Source organism: Bactrocera oleae, unplaced genomic scaffold (assembly GCF_042242935.1).
Source record: "Bactrocera oleae isolate idBacOlea1 unplaced genomic scaffold, idBacOlea1 ctg00000009.1, whole genome shotgun sequence".
NCBI classification, from domain to species: Eukaryota; Metazoa; Arthropoda; class Insecta; order Diptera; family Tephritidae; genus Bactrocera; species Bactrocera oleae.
The window spans coordinates 265,001-272,500 of NW_027212752.1; the positions used below are offsets into that span (position 1 = coordinate 265,001).

The 7,500-nt window shown below is 26.3% G+C and overlaps 3 non-coding genes across 3 annotated transcripts in view; all 3 read left to right on the top strand.

Moving 5' to 3' along the window:
• The first annotated feature begins 3,565 nt into the window (after window positions 1-3,565).
• Window positions 3,566-5,555, top strand: LOC138858366 (small subunit ribosomal RNA). The gene has a single exon (XR_011397500.1). It is a non-coding gene; the product is annotated as a small subunit ribosomal RNA (ribosomal RNA).
• A 627-nt stretch (window positions 5,556-6,182) lies between these two features.
• On the top strand, window positions 6,183-6,361 carry LOC138858412 (5.8S ribosomal RNA). The gene has a single exon (XR_011397547.1). It is a non-coding gene; the product is annotated as a 5.8S ribosomal RNA (ribosomal RNA).
• A 502-nt stretch (window positions 6,362-6,863) lies between these two features.
• The window catches only part of LOC138858414 (large subunit ribosomal RNA), a 3,977-nt gene continuing 3,340 nt past the window's right edge, over window positions 6,864-7,500 (top strand). Inside the window, exon 1 of the ribosomal RNA XR_011397549.1 lies at window positions 6,864-7,500. This exon is cut by the window's right edge and continues 3,340 nt beyond it. This is a non-coding gene — a ribosomal RNA (large subunit ribosomal RNA).

A 7,500-nucleotide genomic window follows, 5' to 3' on the forward strand; every position in this document is an offset into this window, starting at 1 on the left:
TAATTGTATAAAGTCTATGAAGTAATAAATTTTCATATAAGTATTAATTGTATAAAGTCTATGAAGTAATAAATTTTCATATAAGTAGTAAATATATAAAGTCTATGAAGTAATAAATTTTCATATAAGTATTAAATGTATAAAGTCTATGAAGTAATAAATTTTCATATAAGTATTAATTGTATAAAGTCTATGAAGTAATAAATTTTCATATAAGTATTAATTGTATAAAGTCTATGAAGTAATAAATTTTCATATAAGTATTAATTGTATAAAGTCTATGAAGTAATAAATTTTCATATAAGTACTAAATGTATAAAGTCTATGAAGTAATAAATTTTCATATAAGTAGTAAATATATAAAGTCTATGAAGTAATAAATTTTCATATAAGTATTAATTGTATAAAGTCTATGAAGTAATAAATTTTCATATAAGTATTAATTGTATAAAGTCTATGAAGTAATAAATTTTCATATAAGTACTAAATGTATAAAGTCTATGAAGTAATAAATTTTCATATAAGTAGTAAATATATAAAGTCTATGAAGTAATAAATTTTCATATAAGTATTAAATGTATAAAGTCTATGAAGTAAAATATAAAGTCTATGAAGTAATAAATTTTTATATAAGTATAAAAAATATAAAGTCTATGAAGTAATGAATTTTCATATAAGTATTAAATGTATAAAGTCTATGAAGTAATAAATTTTCATATAAGTATTAATTGTATAAAGTCTATGAAGTAATAAATTTTCATATAAGTATTAATTGTATAAAGTCTATGAAGTAATAAATTTTCATATAAGTATTAATTGTATAAAGTCTATGAAGTAATAAATTTTCATATAAGTATTAATTGTATAAAGTCTATGAAGTAATAAATTTTCATATAAGTATTAATTGTATAAAGTCTATGAAGTAATAAATTTTCATATAAGTATTAATTGTATAAAGTCTATGAAGTAATAAATTTTCATATAAGTATTAATTGTATAAAGTCTATGAAGTAATAAATTTTCATATAAGTATTAATTGTATAAAGTCTATGAAGTAATAAATTTTCATATAAGTATTAATTGTATAAAGTCTATGAAGTAATAAATTTTCATATAAGTATTAATTGTATAAAGTCTATGAAGTAATAAATTTTCATATAAGTATTAATTGTATAAAGTCTATGAAGTAATAAATTTTCATATAAGTATTAATTGTATAAAGTCTATGAAGTAATAAATTTTCATATAAGTATTAATTGTATAAAGTCTATGAAGTAATGAATTTTCATATAAGTATTAAATGTATAAAGTCTATGAAGTAATAAATTTTCATATAAGTATTAATTGTATAAAGTCTATGAAGTAATAAATTTTCATATAAGTATTAATTGTATAAAGTCTATGAAGTAATAAATTTTCATATAAGTATTAATTGTATAAAGTCTATGAAGTAATAAATTTTCATATAAGTAGTAAATATATAAAGTCTATGAAGTAATAAATTTTCATATGAGTATTAAATGTATAAAGTCTATGAAGTAAAATATAAAGTCTATGAAGTAATAAATTTTTATATAAGTATAAAAAATATAAAGTCTATGAAGTAATGAATTTTCATATAAGTATTAAATGTATAAAGTCTATGAAGTAATAAATTTTCATATAAGTATTAAATGTATAAAGTCTATGAAGTAATAAATTTTCATATAAGTATTAAATATGAAGTCATACAAGTTAAAAATTTAAAAAAAAAATCGATTGTAAAAATACTTTTGATGTTATTAGTTGTATTATGACCATGACGATATTTGAAAATGATATAAATTACCCACGTATATATGAGTTTTTAAATTTTAAATAGGTTAAAAGAATTTTTCCATATATTTTCGGGTTGGTAACGTCAACATGGGAGAGAACATTTATAACAAATTTGCACAAATCTGCTCAAATTGACATATACTGAAATAGTACTTATATGAAAATTTATTGCTTCATAGACTTTATACATTTAGTACTTATATGAAAATTTTTTACTGCTAGGAAATGTATTATACTTTTATATATTTGAATTCCTTATGTTAGTTTATTAGTAAGAAATTGTTTTTAAATACTTATAAGTATGAATATTACTATACTTATATGATTTATGTATTTAGTACTTGTATGAAAATTTTCATACTTGTATGACTTTATTTACTTAGTATTTATATGGAAATATTTTTTACTTTATATGTATTTTTAAGTAAATATGAAAATGAAAGTTGATTTTGTGTGCCTTTTTATTCCTGGTTTTTATACAGTTAGTTTAAATAGAAATAGATTTTGTTTTATACAAAACTCTATATTCTGTACTAACATATTGTATATAATGAGCGTTTTTTATTCCTGGTTTTTATACAGTTAGTTTAAATAGAAATAGATTTTGTTTTATACAAAATTCTATATTCTGTACTAACATATTGTATATAATGAGCGTTTTTTATTCCTGGTTTTTATACAGTTAGTTTAAATAGAAATAGATTTTGTTTTATACAAAACTCTATATTCTGTACTAACATATTGTATATAATGAGCGTTTTTTATTCCTGGTTTTTATACAGTTAGTTTAAATAGAAATAGATTTTGTTTTATACAAAACTCTATATTCTGTACTAACATATTGTATATAATGAGCGTTTTTTATTCCTGGTTTTTATACAGTTAGTTTAAATAGAAATAGATTTTGTTTTATACAAAACTCTATATTCTGTACTAACATATTGTATATAATAGCGTTTTTTATTCCTGGTTTTTATACAGTTAGTTTAAATAGAAATAGATTTTGTTTTATACAAAACTCTATATTCTGTACTAACATATTGTATATAATGAGCGTTTTTTTTTTTTTTTTATTCCTGGTTTCCTACAGTTAGTTTAAATAGAAATAGATTTTGTTTTATACAAAAACATAAAAAATCTATTATTCTATACTAACATATTGTAGAAATAAATATTAAACAATATTTTAGTTTTATTTGTGAGCTATTCTAATATTTACTCATAAAATATATGTGTAAAAGGATGGTTTTTAAATAAAATAAAATATTAATGTGTTGCACCCGAAAATACTTTTTATCATATATTTATTATTGAAATAAATATAATAGAATTTGAAATTATTAATTTCAAATCAAGAAAAAAATGTATATACTCTTAAAAAAAGGTATATATATTACTATATGCATTGAAATAAAGTAAAATGTATAGAATGATATTATTTGAAAATTTTGCCAATATAAGAAGAAATATCGTTCTTACATAATAATTAAATAATAATATGTATAGAGAACGAAAATTCTTTTCACGATACCAAAACAAAAATTAAAAAAATCCATTACAAAATCACACAATAGAAATGAAATATAATGAAAAAAAATATAATAAAGAAAGAAACATAGAAAAATTGTTGTGTATATTGTAAATGTTTTTATGTTTTGTGTATTTGTGTATAATTTTCAAATAAGAAAATATCATTTTAAACTTTTATATAATATAAAAAATATTATATAAAAAAGAAATATATATTATTCTGGTTGATCCTGCCAGTAGTTATATGCTTGTCTCAAAGATTAAGCCATGCATGTCTAAGTACAAACAAATTAAAAGTGAAACCGCAAAAGGCTCATTATATCAGTTATGGTTCCATAGATCGTTAACAGTTACTTGGATAACTGTGGTAATTCTAGAGCTAATACATGCAAAATAAACACGGACCTTTTGGAACGTGTGCTTTTATTAGGCTAAAACCAAGCGATTATTCGATCGTTATATTGGTTGAACTCTAGATAACTTGCAGATCGTATGGTCTCGTACCGACGACAGATCTTTCAAATGTCTGCCCTATCAACTTTTGATGGTAGTATCTAGGACTACCATGGTTGCAACGGGTAACGGGGAATCAGGGTTCGATTCCGGAGAGGGAGCCTGAGAAACGGCTACCACATCTAAGGAAGGCAGCAGGCGCGTAAATTACCCACTCCCAGTTCGGGGAGGTAGTGACGAAAAATAACAATACAGGACTCATATCCGAGGCCCTGTAATTGGAATGAGTACACTTTAAATCCTTTAACAAGGACCTATTGGAGGGCAAGTCTGGTGCCAGCAGCCGCGGTAATTCCAGCTCCAATAGCGTATATTAAAGTTGTTGCGGTTAAAACGTTCGTAGTTGAATTTGTGCTTCATACGGGTAGTACAACTATAATTGTGGTATGTACATTACCTTATGTATGTAAGCGTATTACCGGTGGAGTTCTTATATATAATTAATACAATGTATTTTTTATATATTCCTCCTATTTAAACCTGCTTCAGTGCTCTTCATCGAGTGTTGTTGTGGGCCGGTACAATTACTTTGAACAAATTAGAGTGCTTAAAGCAGGCTCCAAATGCCTGAATATTTTGTGCATGGAATAATGAAATAAGACCTCTGTTCTACTTTCATTGGTTTTTAGATCAAGAGGTAATGATTAATAGAAGCAGTTTGGGGGCATTAGTATTACGACGCGAGAGGTGAAATTCTTGGACCGTCGTAAGACTAACTTAAGCGAAAGCATTTGCCAAAGATGTTTTCATTAATCAAGAACGAAAGTTAGAGGTTCGAAGGCGATCAGATACCGCCCTAGTTCTAACCATAAACGATGCCAGCTAGCAATTGGGTGTAGCTACTACTATGGCTCTCTCAGTCGCTTCCCGGGAAACCAAAGCTTTTGGGCTCCGGGGGAAGTATGGTTGCAAAGCTGAAACTTAAAGGAATTGACGGAAGGGCACCACCAGGAGTGGAGCCTGCGGCTTAATTTGACTCAACACGGGAAAACTTACCAGGTCCGAACATAAGCGTGTAAGACAGATTAATAGCTCTTTCTCGAATCTATGGGTGGTGGTGCATGGCCGTTCTTAGTTCGTGGAGTGATTTGTCTGGTTAATTCCGATAACGAACGAGACTCAAATATATTAAATAGATGCTTTCAGGATTATGGTGTTGAAGCTTATATAGCCTTCATTCATGCGTTCATCTTGAATGTACAAGTGTTTGAATGTGTTTATATAAGTGGAGTCGTACCTGTTGGTTTGTCCCATTATAAGGACACTAGCTTCTTAAATGGACAAATTGCGTCTAGCAGTAACGAGATTGAGCAATAACAGGTCTGTGATGCCCTTAGATGTCCTGGGCTGCACGCGCGCTACAATGAAAGTATCAACGTGTATTTCCTAGACCGAGAGGTCCGGGTAAACCGCTGAACCACTTTCATGCTTGGGATTGTGAACTGAAACTGTTCACATGAACTTGGAATTCCCAGTAAGTGTGAGTCATTAACTCGCATTGATTACGTCCCTGCCCTTTGTACACACCGCCCGTCGCTACTACCGATTGAATTATTTAGTGAGGTCTCCGGACGTGATCACTGTGACGCCTTGTGTTTCACGGTTGTTTCGCAAAAGTTGACCGAACTTGATTATTTAGAGGAAGTAAAAGTCGTAACAAGGTTTCCGTAGGTGAACCTGCGGAAGGATCATTATTGTGTTCCTATCCGAAAAGAAAAAAAAAATAATTATATAAAAACAAAATAAAAAAAAAGAATAAAAAAGAAAAAAAAGTTTTCTTTTTGTTCTTTTCATTCAAAATGTTTTGAATTATACAATGTTTTGAATGTTTTTCTGTTTTTTTTTTTTTTTTTTAACTCCTTGTAATGCATTATGACAATATATATTATATTGTGAACTTCGCATACATTGTATTTGAACGCAATAAAAAAACCTTTAAACATATAGCTGTACTTATTATTTATATAGAAAATAATATTTAATTGTGATATTTATATAAAATATTATAAATGATAAGTTAACTTGTTCACATTAACGTGTGTAATACCTTTTTTTTATGGTATTTTCTATTTGTGATTAAAAACATGTTGAAAAATTTAAAAAAAGAAAACGCACAAATAGAGAAGAAAATAATATATAAAAGGTATTACTGTTTTTGTTGACCTAAGACATGCGCAGCTGCAAATGTTTGGGTTTAAAATTACAATTTATTGAAAGATGTTTTAAACTTATGTATTAAAAATTTATTATTGATTAATTATTAATACTTTCAATAAATTAAAATTCTTTGACTTTGAATTAAAAAAATACAAAAAAATTATCACTCTAAGCGGTGGATCACTCGGCTCATGGGTCGATGAAGAACGCAGCAAACTGTGCGTCATCGTGTGAACTGCAGGACACATGAACATCGACATTTTGAACGCATATTGCGGTCCATGCTGTTATGTACTTTAATTAATTTTAAAGTGCTGCTTGGACTACATATGGTTGAGGGTTGTAAGACTATGCTAAATTAGTTGCTTATTCTTTTAGTCAATTAATAGAATTTAAGCATATGGCATATTATTGGATTGTATTTTTCAATCCATAATATTAATAGCATAAAAAGAAATATAGAAAATATATTCTTGAATACCTCATATTTGAACGAAAATTTATGATAAATGAGAATCTTAGTATTCCCATAAAAGAAAAAATTTTCAACATTATTTAAATTATATTAAATAATACATAAGAGGAATGTCTAGCATAAAATAAATTTTTATTCTAGAATTAATTCACTCTATTGTATTGAGAAAAATTTATAATAAAAAAAAATATATGATATGTGGAGGAATAATGTTGTTAATTTTATTAATTATTATATTATGAATTTTAAAAAGGGATGAAAAGATTGAATAATATTGAGTAATCAAGATATAAAAATATATTTCTTTAAAATAGCAAATAGCAAAAAAATTAAATAAAAATAAACAAATCAATCTAAAATATATTTTATACAACCTCAACTCATATGGGACTACCCCCTGAATTTAAGCATATTAATGAGGGGAGGAAAAGAAACTAACAAGGATTTTCTTAGTAGCGGCGAGCGAAAAGAAAATAGTTCAGCACTAAGTCACTTTGTCTATATGGCAAATGTGAGATGCAGTGTATGGAATATCTTAATATCTAGTATGAGAAATTAACGATTTAAGTCCTTCTTAAATGAGGCCATTTACCCATAGAGGGTGCCAGGCCCGTATAACGTTAATGATTACTAGAAAGATATTTCCAAAGAGTCGTGTTGCTTGATAGTGCAGCACTAAGTGGGTGGTAAACTCCATCTAAAACTAAATATAACCATGAGACCGATAGTAAACAAGTACCGTGAGGGAAAGTTGAAAAGAACTCTGAATAGAGAGTTAAATAGTACGTGAAACTGCTTAGAGGTTAAGCCCGATGAACCTGAATATCCATTATGAAAAATTCATCATTATAACTGTAGTATTTAATTTTAAATATTATAGTAATAGTGTGCATTTTTTTCATATAAGGACATTGTAATCTATTAACATAATAAAATATTTATCAAAAGATCATTGGTTTTTAAGTTTATTCAAATTAATTTGCTTTTAGCTTATTAACATAGAATAA